The sequence below is a fragment of the Microcaecilia unicolor genome, chromosome 6 (assembly GCF_901765095.1).
Source record: "Microcaecilia unicolor chromosome 6, aMicUni1.1, whole genome shotgun sequence".
Classification (NCBI taxonomy): domain Eukaryota; kingdom Metazoa; phylum Chordata; class Amphibia; order Gymnophiona; family Siphonopidae; genus Microcaecilia; species Microcaecilia unicolor.
Window position 1 is genome coordinate 305,572,191 of NC_044036.1, and position 17,047 is coordinate 305,589,237.

Genomic DNA, 17,047 nt, shown 5'->3' on the forward strand with positions numbered 1-17,047 from the left:
TTGATTATGCACAAACTATACCATGATGGAATTTCATTTGAGATTTAGGGGGAAGTTATCAAGGTGCGGGAAAAGAGGGGCTTTTATTGTGCCTTGATTTACCATTGCAGTACCACAGGTTGATGACTCCCATGGTAAATGAATAATGCTGCTCATGAGCCACCTGGTAAGCTCAGGAGCATCGGAGTTCACCCTCTTAAGCCCCCTTCCCCTAGTGGCACTTCAACCAGAACCCCCAACCTAAAGGGCCCCCCATAGTAGTCAGCCCCAGACGTTGCCCCTGCCCCAGCTGAAGGGCCCCTAACCTGAAGGGTCTCCTGGACCTACCTTAGTTAAAATCCCTTGTATCTAGTGGTGTGGGCCAGGGGCGTAGCCAGACACCCAATTTTGGGTGGGCCTGGGCCCAAGATGGGTGGGCAGAAGAACTCCGCCCTGCCCCACAAGTGATTTGGTCTCTCCATCTCTCGCCTGCAAGCCATATGGTCTCTCAAACATCCCCCTCCCCCGCATACCTTTTAAATAGCAGAATTTCACTGGCATCGAGCAGCAACTAATACACACTGTTCATGTTGGCCCCACAGCCTTCCCTCTGATGCAACTTCCTGTTTCTGCATAGGCGAGAATACATTAGAGGGAAGGCTGGTATGCAGGAAGGACAGTTGTTGGGAATTTTCCGCTGGTGGGGCTTGGGGATCCCTGCCAGACACGTCATAGGGGTGCTGCTACTAGGTGGGCCTGAGCCCAAAGTGGGTGGGCCTGGGCCCACCCAGGCCCACCCTTGGCTACGCTACTGGTGTGGGCAGGAGTGATCCCCAGTCATTCCTGCCCTCAGCAGTGCCATCATCCAAAATGGTGCCAGCAATCCTGCCGTTATATGGAAACTAGTAAAAAAGGCCCGTTTCTAAAAGAAATGAAACGGGCACTAGCAAGGTTTTCCTCGGAGTGTGTATGTTTGTGTGTGAGAGTGACTATGTGTGAGAGAGAGAGTGAATGTGGGAGTGTGTGACAGAGAGAGTGAGACTGGGTGCGAGTGTGTCTGTGAGAGAGAGAGTGTGTGTGTGAGATTGAGTGTGTGTGTGTGAGATTGAGAGTGTGTGCCAGGGGCGCCCCCTCCCTCCCAGTTTCAGGGTCTCCCCTCCGAGTTTCACGGTCCATCCCTCCCTCCCTCCGAGTTTCAGGGTCCCCCCCTCCATCCGAGTTTCAGGGTCCACCCCTCTCTCCCTCCCTCCAAGTTTCAGGGTTCCCCCCCCTCCGTCCGAGTTTCAGGCTCCCTCCCTCCCTCCCAGTTCCAGGGTCGTCATCCCTCCCTTCCAGTTCCAGGCCCCCTCCCTACGAGTTTTAAAAGTCATCTTCACTTACCTCATTGGGGTTACATCGGCCGCCAGCAGCTGTAAAAGGCGTGCAGGCTTGGCCCTTCTCTCTCTCTCTCAGCTGTGGTCCCGCCCTCATTTCCTGTTTCCGCAAGGGCGGGACCACAGCTGAGAGAGAGAGAAGGGCCGAGCCTGTTTCGAAAATAAGTTGGATAGTATATTGTATGATTTATTTAGTGTTTCCTTCTTAGATGGTAATGAAATGCATTTAAAACTCTGTAAGAGCACTCCTTGCTTGTTACCCTAATTACAATAACTGACTGTAAATGAAGAGTTGTCCTAGGGGTGGGTGGGAAGACTAAACTAGATCCTATCTGTTAATGCTGTGGTACAAAGTTTTTAAAACTAAGTGGAAAAGACTATGGAGATTAGTTGATAAAATTTGCTTTTTATATTTTTATTTTGCCTAACACTAACCTACAATTCCTCCTTTAAACCCCAATCTTTAAGTTCCCAAAGCACAAAGCAAAATAGCGTTCACTTACCAGAGAAATGTCCTCTTCTCTCGGAACGTCTCAGAAAGTTTTGGAGTTCCTTTCCTATTATAATCGTTTGTTTTAATTTAATTTATTGTACACTGCTGCAACCTTTTTTTAGACGTAGCAGTATATTAAACTTCTCAATAAACATAAACATAGTTTAATCCAAACTATTATTTAATACACCAGCATACTAAATTGAAGCACTTGACAAGCTAGCAATACTGCTCTGATATTAATTGATCCTCATTCCTTTTAAGGAGAATGGGTGGTATCAGGGTCTGTGTGTCTACAGCATGCTGGAACTTGTCCTAAGATTAAAACTCGACTAACCAGAAATTCTGTCTATGCTAGACATAAAAAGCCCTGCATATATTCAGAACTGTTTCTATAGAGTCAAATCAAATCACTGTATGGTACATGCTAAGAAACTGGGCACCTATTATCTAAATGCAAAAACATGCTAATGTCCACTGTATCAACAGGCCCCATTAATCTCAGCAGGGCTAATGTACTAACAGTGAAATTGTTTACAAAAAAAGACAAAGGGATCCTTTTACTAAGCTGCGTCAGGTGCTAAGGTGCACTTAACACAGCAAAAAATGGCCTAACACGCAGGGCCGGTCTTAGCAATTGCGGGGCCCTGTGCAGACCAATTAAGTGGATCCCCCCCCCCCCCCCCACCTGCGCCTGCCCTCCCCTCCCACACCTGCCACCATAAGCCATAATTTATCAGTTTAAAAGGCGGTTTAGAGCTCTCGGATCCCCACCTCGCTCCATACCTTGATATACATCCACCATGTTTCAGTAGAGAGCGGCAGACAGCAATTTTCATATCCTGTCAGCTGCCGATCCCAGAACCTCCTCACTGCTGCATCCCGCACTTGCAGAAGCAGGAAGTGACATCAAAAGGGGGCAGGACGCAGCAGAGAGGAGGATCTGGGCTCGGCAGCTGACAGGATATGAAAATCGCTGCCACTGCCTGATACTCTCTACTTCAATGTGGATGCACATTAAGGTACGGAGCAGGCAGGTGTTCCGAGACAGAAGGGCAGACGTGCCAGAGATGTGGGGCCCCTAGGAGTGCGAGGCCCTGTGCAACCGCCCCTGTTGCCCCTGCCTAAGACCAGCCCTACTATCATGGGATATGCTAAAGTGTCACACATTAGGGGCCCTGTTTTTAGCACTAATGCTAGAGACACCCCTTTACATTTATTTATACAGGTACTGTATTTTGCAAAGGCTCTACTTTAAGCAAGTCTTTTATAAAATACTCTGCAAATTGTGAATGACCAGACGTGGGCGTCACTTTTCCTTCCTAGATGACCTATGCAGAATCAGGCATCACAGCTTCTTTTATCTGACATCTCTGCTAAGAAGTTGCTGTAGCCCCAGAAGGGGCATGAGCTTTCAAATGCTTTCAAATACATGCCATGTTTCTAAAAATAAACCCTTAATTGTTCATAGAGAGCTTTCAAATCTGACCAGAAATGATACAGCTGTCAAAATGTTAAAAGGAATCTCTTCCAAGGATAAGTGAATGTGGTGAAAGGCTGGGTGTGACTGCTTCGTAATCTGGATTTTTGTACTTGCCGGGTTGCCAAATCCCATTCCATTCCGTCTCTGGAGAAACATCATTATAGATTCCAGAGTTTAAAGGTGACCTGGAAAGGCAGCATTGAGTTTTTATTTCAAACACTTTTTAATTCCATGCAGTCCTAACTGTATAAAGAGTGCAAAGAATTCAGTGGACAGTTCCTTGGTCTGCCACCGCATTTGGCTGGAAACTGCAGTTTCATTAAATGGAAACACTCATGGGTATAGATTTTCCACAATAGAACCAGGTTTTCCCACACTGATCTACCCGTTGGAAGAATTATCATTGTATGCCTTTACGGTACAGTTCAGTTTAAAAGGTGGATGAACCCAAATGGCGGAGGTTCACATGCTATATGAAATCTGCTCTCCTATTCTGCCAAAGAAGCATAAATAACCAAAAGATGGTGGAGATAAAGATACACATAAAAGAAGTGTGCGAGTAAGTTTGTAAGTCTATGTGCTTTGAAAATGAGCGCCTTTACATAATTTCTAAAAGTGTAATTCATTACTCCACCACTAGAGGGTTTACAATAGCAATCACTCATTATTCAAAGGACCATTTTTACTTATGGGCAAAAAGGCAGCTGCCCAAAGTCCAGATTAACAGGGACTCCAAAGTAAAATATCCTAGAGCACCAGGTCCACGCCGGTGCAACAGTGTCTTTCCCCTCCCCTGGTCCAACAGCTTAATTCCCCTATCCCCCTCCCCAGTAGACCCACTTCTTCCCACTGATAACAATCAGCATAAAGGTGCAGATCTACTGGCTAGTCCACACTGCTGATGGCTCTATTGGTTATGCCTCTCAGAAACAAGAAGTCTGGTCAAAAGAGCCAGGACTGGCAGAGCCATTGATATCATGGATTAGGTGGCAAGTCTGTGCTTTTATGTTGCTTTGCTTCACCAGGAAGTGGCTTGGCTGGCAGAGGCTAAGGAAGCTGTGCTGCTGGACTAGGGTGAAGAACATTGCTGTACTGAAGGGAAAGGGTGAGAAAGGGAGGGTACTTCTGGACCAGGACCATCCACAAAAGTTTGCCCAGGTGGTTAAGGTGGCCCTGATCGTACTGTAAATTATTCCACAAATAACCAAGTTTTCAGTTTCTTGCAGAAATCCTTCATGTAGATCACAGATTTTTAGTCGTGAAGGTCAGGCAACTTTGAGGCTGATTTTGTTTACCGCTAATCACCCACCTGCTTTTTCTAGACTTGTCACCCTATAAAAGGCAAAATCAATTAAACAGATGATTTACTTTATTTTGACTTATGAATATTTTCTTTTGCAGCATGTGCATTAATAATATATACTACTAATGAGATTAGTTTGTAATGTGATATACATTTGGATCTGATGAGTCAGTAGAGGTTGGAGGATAGATACAGCCTTTAAACTATCAAGACTATGACTTTCTCAAGAGGCTCAGGCTATGAGTAGCTTTCAAAGACAATTCATTGCTCATGTTGGAGTCTGTGCTGAGGTTGTGGGAATAGGTCTGGTTTTGCTTTTGTCCAGAATTGTTCTGGTCTGAAAAATGCAATGGTAATCCCATGGGGCCATGGCCTTTATTTTGTGCTTTCATAGTCTCTCATCGTTACTTTGATCCTGATGTAGTGAATCGTGCCAACTGTCTTAAATTCAAGAACTGAACAAATGTTTCACCAGGCTTCCTGAACGATTTGTTTTTGTGTGTATTATTTATTGGGTTGTTTTTTGTTTTTTTTTAAATCCATGAGCCAATAAAGTTGCTCCATTTCAAAACTATACAAGCAAACTGACCCAGTCTTGGACTATAAATATGGCACTGCTTTGGGATATAATTTCATTAATTTGGGATATAAGTTCCAAAACTGGCCAAAAAGTCTCCGTCCTGGAACTGAGAAACTGGGCGGCTCTGAATCTGACTCTTTCTTTATAAAATTCCTTTGGCTGTAGGACCAAAGTCCAAAATCTACCTCTCCTATGTTTTGTTTTGAAGGAAAGATACAGCTATATTTGAGCCTGAATAGGGTTACAACAGAGCTACAAATCTGTGAGGACTAGACTGAACCAGTCCTGACTTTACTCTTAAAAAATTGGAGCTAGGTTCCTGCAAGTATTATACAGAAAATATGAACTGGCTCAATTTCTCCCTTCTGACCTGGAGTGGCTATGATAACCACTTCACCTAGGAAAACCTGAAGACTCTAATTCAACTTGGTATTACCTTAGAGCTACTGTGTTTCTCATCTACCTAGGCCTGAGCATCCCAAACCCAGAACTGCTAGACAATGGTGTAGCCTGATGGCTAATTTTGCGAGGGCCTGAGCCCAAATTGGGTAGGCATGAAATTCTCACTGCCCTTGGTGCCGTCACACTAAAGGCAAAATATAAATACCTGAGTTGGTGGGAACCTCCAAGCCCTGCCAACTAATGACCACCCCCAGCAAGAACCAAAATGTTTTTCCACCTCGGCGACCAGCAGTATCCTCAAGCTGCTACTGCCTCTGGCCACTCCCCCCCCCCCCCCCCCCCCCCCGTACATACTCAGTTTTCTTCATTTACCAAAGAGTGTAGTCATGCTGCATCGCATAGCATTCTCCTTATATGGAAAGCTAATCCTTAGCAGTAGTACTGTGAGACTATCGCTAGGACTCAAGACAGCCATTTTGAAAAACACAGCAGGACAGGCGAGAGCAGAGGACAACTGCTTCCAGTCTAGCCCGTGGTACCACCAAAGATCTAGGTAAGGGCTGGGCTTGGTGAAGGCAGTGAGAAGGGTGGGGATAGATTTGAAAAGACTACATGTGGGCAGGGCTTTGGGTCAGAGGAGGAGCTGTGCTATTTGGTGGGGGGAGGGTAAGAGGGATCAGAGGGGTATGCAATCAGGGAGGGTTGGGGGGCAGGGGTCAGGAGCACGAATCAGAGCAGTGGTCAGGTGAGGAAATGAATGGATGGGGAAAAATCTGATAGTTGAAGGGTCAGGAAACATGAAGAGGGTAGTAGCCATGCTATTGGACTGCCTCTAGTGCAGCTATGCCCAAGAAACTATACATGCTGCAAGAAAGTAGCCCTAAAACCCCAAACCACAAATCTTTTCCTGCTGCTGGCCTTCAAAAGTAGCCCAGTTTGGTGAGAAACATGCCCACTGGTAACACTGCTCCTCTGCCTTGCCTGGTTATTTCCAATTTAAACAGCTTTACCTTCCCAGGGAAATTCACTTGCTATACCTTCAGCGCCCCTCCCTAGCCAACTGCTGACTCACTGGACTTCTAGGATTTGCTCCCATATTCCCTGGGCCAAAGGGACTGTTGCTTGGTCCCAGTTAGAACTGTGGGAGAACCATCTCTAAAACCACTAAATCCTGTGCTACTCCCTCCTGCTGCTTCTCCAACCTCTTGGCTCTGCCACAGTGGCCAACATCTGCCCTATATTTACTGCATGGGCCCGTGTTACATGTCTCGGTAGATAGTGCATGCACTATCTGCTGAGGCATGTAATGCAGGCCCCAGTTGTAACGGAAAATAAATCACCTCCAGCTTGTCGCAATGAAACCCAGTCTGCCCAGCAAATAAATCTTCCAGCACATAACCCTCCCAATAAGGCTACCTTACCTGACTCGGATCTCTCTCAACCAACCTCCCTCCACTCCAGCTCCTTTTCTGCCTAGTTTCTAAATTGCAGCTATGATCCTTGCTTGTGGTCTCGCTTATGTGGCAGATTGACCTGTAGTGGTAGTACTGCAAAACTGCCACAAGGATTCATAGCTGCCATTTTGAACCCAGGCAGGAGCACCAACCATTGCTCCAAGTCCAAAGAGACATCTTCTTTCCATTCTAGTTGCTATATAGCATGCTTAAATGTGGTGACATATTTATTTATTTATTTATTTATTTATTTGGACTTTGCTCACACCTTTTTCAGTAGTAGCTCAATATACGCCGACGCTCACGGAATATGTCATACATGTATATTTTGTGTCCCCACCCATCACACACTCTTTCCTGCTCCAAACATGCCCCTTTTGATAGTGCATACTTGTGTGGGCCTTGGTGTACATGTGCAAACATTTTCCTTTGGTGTGTTCCCTCCTATTTGGGTACCTATCTGCTCATTCTAAGTGTGTATGCGGTGCCTGTCTTTTATAGAATTACCTCTTAGTGCATCCTCACTATCTGCTGATGCAGTCATCCTGTCCCGCTGTGGAAAAGAAAAAAATCCAAATTCCTCTGAATCAGTCTTACAACTCCATCTTACAATACCCCCTCCCCCAGCAGAGAAATAAGTCCACTACTCCCTCCCTCCTCAAAAAAAAAAATAGCCCATTGCATTTCTATGGAAGGAGGTGCAGATTCTGCAACATAGAAACTTACAAACAGTGAACATAGCAGTTAGAGACAGGGCCGGTGTTAGACATACTTCGGCCCAGGGCAGAAATTTGAAAGATGGCCCCAGATCCTGCCAGCAGGCTGTGCGGCCTTCACTTTTGGACAGGTTTTGGGCTCTTTCTGGCATGGGGACCCAGGGAAACTGCCCTGTTTGCACACCCCTCATATCAGTCCTTTCAAACTACCTTTCCCTGTGCTCTACTCTCCAGCTACTCAAATTGTCCCTCCTCCTGCAATAGCCCCAACACCCCACAGACTGCCTCACCCTCAAAACTTAACTACATGCAACTGCCCAACCATCCCACAAACTAGCAACACCTCATAAAACCATCCTTACAAACTGCCTCACCCCCAAAAATTAATTCTCGCATCTATCCCACCAAAACAGACCCAGCCCCCAAAACTAGCCCCTTCAACTGTCTCACAACCTAAAACTACTTCCAGCAACTACCCTGCCACCCCACAAACTACTGTCACCTCTAAACACTTTTCCCCAGCATTTGCGCCCCCCCCCCCCCCCCCCACTGATAAATTACACCCCTCTGGAAAAATGCCTCTCACACACACACCCATCCCACACCCCTGTAGAGAGGTTGTAAAGAATTCCATGAGCCATGATCTGCATGCTTTTCCCACTTGTTCAATTTTCATATTGCCTTGATAATAATCTTCATGGTTTCTTACTTGTTCGACCATATAAATCCTTATCTTTCCAATTATCCTTTGATGAATTGTATAAAGTTTGAATGGATTTAACAGTGCCATATCATGCTGTTTTGCTGAAGAAAGTTAAATGAAGACTACATGATCAAAGGCATGTTTGGAAAGAAGTTTTCTTATCAATGGCCATTTCTTACATACCACAGTAGAGGCTAGAAATATGAAAGTGGAGTGAGGACTCTGCAGCAGTGTGCTAAGGGCATGCAGGACATATGCTGACAAACACTGGGAGTTTTTGTGCAGTGGCTGACTGTGGAGAACCCAAGCAAAGCCATGTGGTCCAAAAGGAATATAAGAAGCTTTTGTTCCCAGAGCAATTAGGACATTCCAATGGAGCCATTGGGCAGGGCAGAGACTAGAAGTGCCTCGTTTTATAATTGTCTCTATTAAATTGTTCCAGTAGAAAATCCTTGCTTTGTGGGAGTTACTGTACAGTCTGAAGAAAATGTACTTCCACGCTAAGATGTTCTGGATACTTCTGAGGCTGGCTAAGCTATTTGGAGAATTTATAGTCTTATATTTGCATATTTTAGAATCTTTTTTTATCATATGAGAAAACATGGTTGGCACTTTGAATCCCACATCCTGTGCTGTACCTATTCTGTCCATAAAGAACATTGGGGTCCTTTTACTAAGCCATGTAGGCGCCTTCGTGCGTTCTACATGCATCAATTTTGAGCTACTGCGTGGCCCGGACGGTAATTTCATGTTTTACGCACGTCCACTAAGCATGCCAAAAATTTTCCAGCGCACGGCGATAACCAGGTGGTAATCGGCATTGTATGCATGTAGACCATTACTGCCCGGTTAATGCGTGAGACCTTACTGCTAGGTCAATGGGTGGGTGGTAAGGTCTCAGGTCCAAAATGGATGCATGGCAATTTTTATTTTGCCACACATCCATTTTCAGCCAAAAAAAGGGCCTTTTTGGCAGGTGCGCCGAAAAATGGACCTGCACGCATCCAATACATTCGTCTACACCAACGCAGGCCATTTTTCGATGCACCTTAGTAAAAGGACCCTATTATATTTTACATGGTTGTAAAGCACAGAGCATAAAGGTTAGAGAGCACCTCCTTTTTTGCTATTCCCATTATTCTGAACTTAGGTAAATTGATGGTGCTGTGTGCCGACCCATATCAGAAACCTGTGCATGTTCTAAGCGGACATGCCATGCTGAGATATGAAAAGAACCCAGCGCAATAAGCAAAAAAGAATTCCTAAGGTATGTGGGTCAGTATCAATCAGTGCATTTTTTCTAGTGAAAAAGGCGCCGGTACTCAAATGCTATGCCATCCTTCAGGGGTGGGGTGATCAATGAAGGACACACCCCACAATAGCCAGGTCCTCTGCAATCAGTCACGGAATCTATAATAAGGCCGAATTTGTATGTAGAGGCTGAGCTCTTTCATTAAATATGAGGACCATGGGTCAATTTTAGTAGACAATGGAAAAGGTGCCGGTATTCGGTACCCCAAAGCACCCCCTCAAAAAAAGCCCTGGTATCAATACTCCTCTGTAGTGGCTAGTTTCACACAGGGGACACAGCACTGTGACTGGCCAAACTATTTATTGGCTATCATGGAATACACATTACTCAACTTTTTTAAAAATCATATTTATTTATTAATGGTCACAGGAGTCAAACAGAAAGTCAAGTAGAGTTACAAATATACTTGAGACACATGAGTAACCCATGACACCATCATAATAACCCTCAAATTACAATGCATAAATTCCATAACTCCCCTAACCCCACCCCACCCTTCTACCCCCCCCCCCCCCATCCCTTTATCCCCCTTCTACCAATGCAACATCTATTCAGTCATAAAATTATTAACCATTCAAAATCCTACTGCAAGCAAGCAGAGTTAAAGTATCGCAAAAAGGGGATTAACATTGAAGGAAATGATTTCCTCTCCATGAAGATAGATCTTGGATACCCTTACATTCCAAGGTGCTTAACGTGATCATGGACGACCGCCAGTGCTGTATTGAGGGGTGGTCTGGCTGTAAGCAGGCACCGAGAATGGTCTTTTCCCCCATGATCATTGCCCATCTCAGAAAGTCCTTCAAACCCACCCTGGTCGGTCCCCGAATATGGAAGGAATCAAATAACAATGTGGGAATAGGCCGCCATGTGGTGCTCCGCACCCAGGACACATGAGCACACAAGGCAGTCTAAAAGTCTAGGCCTGGAGGGCAAAGCCAAAACTTGTGACCTAAATGCACTCCAGTCCCCGCACACTTTGGGCAGTCATCACAGGGGTGCAATGTGGCTTTAAATGCTCCACGTGGGGAGATATGGAGGTGCACTAAGATATGATACATTGCTAATATTTTTGTAATTATGTGTTGTTTACTGTTTCTTTTGTTATGATACTAGTAAAAAAGGCCCATTTCTGAAAGAAATTAAACGGGCACTAGCAAGGTTTTCCTCGGAGTGTGTATGTTTGAGAGAGTGTGTGTGAGAGTGACTGTGTGAGAGAGCAAGACAGTGAATGTGCGAGAGTGTATGACAGAGAGAGACTGGGTGCGAGTGTGTCTGTGAGAGAGTGTGTGTGTGAGATTGAGAGTGTGTGCCACCCCCCTCCCTTTGAGTTCCAGGGTCATCCCCTCCCTCCCTCCGAATTTCAGGGTCGTCCCCTCCCTCCCTCTGAGTTCCAGGGTCGTCCCCTCCCTCCCTCCGAGTTCCAGGGTCGTCCCCTCCCTCCCTCCTCTCTCCCAGTTCCAGGGTTGTCCCCTCCCTCCCAGTTCCAGGGTCGTTGTCCCTCCCTTCCTCCCTTCCCAGTTCCAGGCCCCCTCCCTATGAAGTTTGAAAGTCATCTTGACTTACCTCATTGGGGTTACGGCGGCCGCCAGCAGCGCTAAAAGGCATGCAGCCTAGGCCCTTTTCTCTCTCTCAGCTGTGGTCCCGCCCTCATTTCCTGTTTCCGCAAGGGCGGGACCACAGCTGAGAGAAAGAAAAGGGCCTAGGCTGCATGCCTTTTAGCGCTGCTGGCGGCCGTCGTAACCCTGACTTGGTAAGTGAAGATGGAACGACCGGCACCTGAGCGGGAAGTGAGAGGGATGTGCTGTTGTGGAGGAGAGCGGCAGCGATGCAGAGTCCGAAGACCGCGAGACAGAGGCGACCACAGTAACATCTCCTGACGTCAGGCACGCAGGCTTCTACTATGGGCGAGTGACGTCAGGAGATGATTACGAACGCAGGTAGCCTCATTGGAACGTTGGAGGAGCAAATTATTAGATTAGATTGCTTTTATGGTAGCTGTTCTGCTTCTGGGAAAACTTTTGCAGGTTTTTTAAATACCTTGTATAGATTGAAATAAGAATTACCCCAAAATAAGCCAAATCCCATTAAAACAATTTTGCACACACTACAATTTTCAAGATACCTTAATCAATCAATGCACGCTAAGAAATATGCATTCCTAATGGAGATTTAATCCTCCTGGTTTGGACAGGATCCAGACAGTTTCATATTCCTAATGGGGGTCAGGTTAACCTATTTTTAAATGTGACCTAACAGAGTAAACATAAAGACAACAGTTAGACAGTGCACTCAGGGAAGGACATTTTGTTAATGCGTTTACCCCCAGATTCTATATATGGCGTACTGAGTAGTGCACATTAAATTATATGCACAGCCAATTTTTACGTGCGCTATTCAAGTAGTTAACAAGCCTATTAGTGTTGATGATTGTTTGATAATGACCAATTATCAACACTAATTGAAAATAATTGGAATTTACATACACACACATCTTTTTAGGCATATTCTAAAAAAAGGCGCAAGTAAATTCCAGTGCGTGTAGTCAAAAAGGGGGTGTGGCAATGGGAGGAGTGTGGGTGTGTCAGGTCCATCAATAAAATCTATGCACGTGGTTATAGAATTCAGAGGAGCGTGCCTAGTTTTAGGCGTAGACATTTACACCAGCTTTTCACAGGAGCCAATGGCTGCACCTAAATCTAGGCGCATCCACCTAGCCTATGCGCTTTTCTATAATCTGCGTCTGAATGTAGACACAGCTTATACAATACTGCTAGACACGTAAATCAGCGCGCCTAGATTTTAGTTGCCATGTATAGAATCTGGTTCTTAATACCTAAATATTTTTTTAAAAATGAAATATATTAAGATGACAAAAGAAAGGTGGAAATTGGGGAGTATGAAATAAGCAAGTTGATATTTTGAGTAATTTAGCTAATACAACTGCATTTAAGGGCCCTTTTACTAAAGCTTAGCTAACAGACATTAGCGTGAGCTAAATGCTGTTATTCCAATGGGCCACATGGCATCGTTTTTGCGCACTAAACTTTAGTAAATGACTAACATAGAGGGGCATAATCAAACGCGGATGCCCATCTCAATGTGCAACTATCTCCGAGGACGGGTCCGTGAAGGGGCGGGACAGACCGTATTTTCAAAAAAGATGGGCGTCCATCTTTTATTTCGATAATACGGTTGGTGCCGGGCAAATGCATCAGATTTGGGCGGATTTGAGCTGGGCGGTATCGGTTTTCAGCGATAATGGAAACTGAAGCCGCCCAGCTCAAAAACAAACAACTCCAAGGCATTTGGTTGTGGGAGGGGCCAGGATTCATAGTGCACTGGTCCCCCTCACATGCCAGGACACCAACCGGTCACCCTAGAGGGCACTTGTAAAAATTAAAAAAAAAAAATTAAAATACCTCCCAAGTCCATAGCTCCCTTACCTTGGGTGCTGAGCCCCCAAATCCCCCCTAAAACCCACTCCCCACAACTCTACACCATTACCATAGCACTTATGGGTGAAGGGGGGCACCTAGATGTGGGTACAGTGGGTTTTGGGGGCGGTTTGGAGGGCTCCCATTTACCAGCACAAGTGTAACAGGTTGGGGGAGATGGGCCTGGGTCCACCTGCCTGAAGTCCATTGCACCCACTAACAACTGCTCCAGGGACCTGCATACTGCTGTGATGGAGCTGGGTATGACATTTGAGGCTGGCATACAGGCTGGCAAAAACAGTTGGGGCACTTTTTGGGGACTTGTTCATGAAAAAAAAGGGTTCATAAAAAGCTACCCAAATTCTCGCTACTGCCGCCCTTCTTTTTTCCATTATCGGCCGAGAGCGCCCATCTCTCAGCTGATAAACACGCCCCAGTCCCGTCTTCACCACGCCTCCGACATGCCCCAGTCAACTTTGTTCATTTCCGCGACAGACTGCAGTTGGAGGTGCCCAAAATCGGCTTTCGATTATACCAATTTGGGCACCCATGAGAGAAAGGTGCCCATCTCCCGATTTGGGTCAAAATATGGGCGTCTTTCTCTTTCGAAAATAAGCCTGATACTCTGCATATATCAAACAATATTTAAAACAAAAGAGGGACATTTTAAAAATGTCACTTTTATTATTTTGTACTTCTTCCCTGGGAATTGGAATCAGAAATTTTCCTACATATAGATTATGACGCTTATATGACTACGGTACTGCGAACCAGTCATATTCTTTTCAGTGATATGTTGCTATTCCTAGCATGGATCCTTGAGAAGAACATCAGAAAAAACACCTCAAGAATTTCAATAGCAGCAAATAAAATTTAGATTGATAAGAGTTTATGACTTGGCATGTGGACTTTTGAATCATTAACCAGTAACCAATCATTACTGTTTTATTTTAAGTCAGCTAACTGCTGACTAATTGTGGTTACTTATTTCAATGGTTGCTTGACATTTTGGTGCTCCCACCCATACACAAACAGATAAACACGCAAAGCAGAAATACACACATACACACACAGAGGGGCTGGAAAGAATTCCATGAGCCATGCTCTGCATGCTTTCCCTGCTTGTGTTTAAGAAGACAGTTATCATACATGGAACATTATAAAATCTCTAACAAACGTATTTTAAAGACAGGCATAGAAAACATTTCTAAGAAATATTGTCTGTTTGGCACAGGCATTGTGGAAAAAATGAATTTTGTAGAAGCCATGCTCAGCTCATAGGAAGAGACACTTCAGCACTGCTGATGCAAGGCATGGGCCTTGGTATGGAAGATTTTATTGTGGAGACCTGGGAATTTGCCTTGTTTTGACCAGTAAGAATATTCACTTAAGTGCTATTGTGAGAATTGTCAATTCTCGATCTGTCCACACTGGAACAAAAAATATGCATATTTTTTTCCATTGGGGTTTGTGCCAAATATCCGAGTGAACTTACACACAGACTTTAGCTTTGAAATTTGTGGATACAGAACATGCGCAATCACATACATCAGCTTTTTTTACAGGCAGGCAGACATTTGCTGTAGCAGCACAAAAGAAGATCTGAAAATGCAATCTGCATATTTTTCCTCCCCGACTTAAACAAGCAATCGGGAACGCTTTTTCCCAGCCTAACCAAAAGTATGTGTTTCGCTCCGTATTGAAGGAAGGACATTTTTGGATGAGTTATCAATATGAGAAAAATGCTTCATACCTGCATAACTCACTTTGACTGTCCAGAAGAACAGTAAAAAACAAACAAACAAAAGATGTGGAAAATATTGGTTTGGGTCTTACTGTTTCTTTTCAAATATTTCACTTTTCTACCAACACTGATGGTATCCCTTTAAATCCATTTCTCTCTCTTTGTATGTTAGTGAAATCCATCATTCTCCAGAAACCATATCTACACTGACATTTTGGGACATTAAACAGGCTTACATCAATAAGTACCTGAATATATGTAAACCGCTTTGAAGGTAGTTGCAAAAACCTCAGAAAGGCGGTATATCAAGTCCCATTTCCCTTTCCCTCTCCATCTTTACGTTTTTGTATACAATATAGAGACCTGCATGGGAATGGGATTTGCGGGAATTCCACAGAATCCGTAAGAATCCTACAGGAATGCCCTCCAGGACTGCAGAGTTCCCGCAGGGATGGAAGTAATTCTGTGGGGTTCCCGTGGGTACGGAAGCAGTTCCTGTGGGGACAGAAGCAGCTCCTGTGGGGTTCCTGTGGAAATGTAAGCTGCACCTGTGCCAGCCTCTCACCTATCAAGTGCCAAGTTCTTTGAGTACTACCTCCTCCTTGCTTTAACAGCGCAGATGCCGAAAGTCTTCCATTAACCCTCTCTGCTCCCGGGCTGATATGCAGGCCTCAGCTCTGAGACAGGTACAAGCATCAGAGGACACCTGACCTACTGGTGTGTGTATGTGGCGACCTCTCATCACACAGTGCCAGTGAATCAGAGATGAGTCTTACATGTGCACACCAGAATTTTCCAAGTTTCAACTTCCATTCTTTCCTTGCCTGCAGTGCTGCGGCTTGAACCCAGAGAGAGATTGAGCGAGCCAACCAGAATTTGTTTTAGGTACCATTAAATTCTTGTGCGGACAGGTGGGGATGGGTGAGGATGGATAAGATTGCAGTGGGGACAGCACTGCCTATGTCTAGTTGTGCTAAAGAAATGATTACATAGTAACATGTAGATGACGGCAGAGAAGGACCTGCACGGTCCATCCAGTCTGCCCAACAAGATAACTCATATGTGCTACTTTTTGTGTATACCTGACCTTGATTAGTATCTGCCATTTTCACGGCAGAGACCGTAGAAGTCTACCCAGCACTAGCCCCACCTCCCAACCACCAGCCCCCCCCCCCCCCCCCCCACCAGCTCTGCCACCCAACCACCACTAAGTTTCTGAGGATCCATTCCTTCTGAACAGGATTCAGATTAGTTAGTAGTAGAAATCAAAGCTGGTTTTGCCTTGATTATTGCCTCTGGGAAAATTTACCTGTGTGTTCTTTTTCTGCAAGTAAATTTTCCATGTAGTTTTTAGTATTAAAAAAATGACACAGACTGTTGCATACTGCATACATTTCCTGCCCTCACCAGCAGGAGACAGTGCCTTTAAGACCTGATCTGGCCACTTGGTGGGATTAGGTAATTGAAGAAATATATTGGGAGGCAGCGTGGCAACACTTCTGGAAGTACAGTGCAACATTCACCTTTTACGTAAGGATTTGGGAGGGGAAGGCAAAGTTGTTCTTCTCCTTCTCCCCTACTGTGGACCGGCCTTCCAGTGAAGGTTTTGGAGACAAAGAACTTTGTGTGAATTAAAGAAAGTCTGGGACAAGCACAGAGGATTTCCAAGGGAGAGGAAGGGATTGTAGAGTTCAATAGTTGGTATGGATAGGCAGATTGGATAAGCCGTATGGTCTTTATTTGCAGTCATGTTCTGTTTCTGTGGTGGGCCTCAACAAAATTTTGCTTGGGGGTCCAGCACTCAATTCCATGTCACTGTTACTTTTAGTTCAGCTAGCTCCTCAACCAAGGAAGCCAACCGGAAAACGAGGAAAAGCTGAGAACTGACCTTATATTAAAAATGAGACTTCCATATTTTTAAGATAATCATAACCGTTGTTTTATAAAGCAGCCAGTGCTCTTCATCTTCAAACTTGCACAAACAGACTTGAAAATGGCCCAAGGCTGCACAAAGATCACACCAGCTCCTCGCTTTCATTGCTTCACTCTGGGCTTCGTGCTTGGAAGT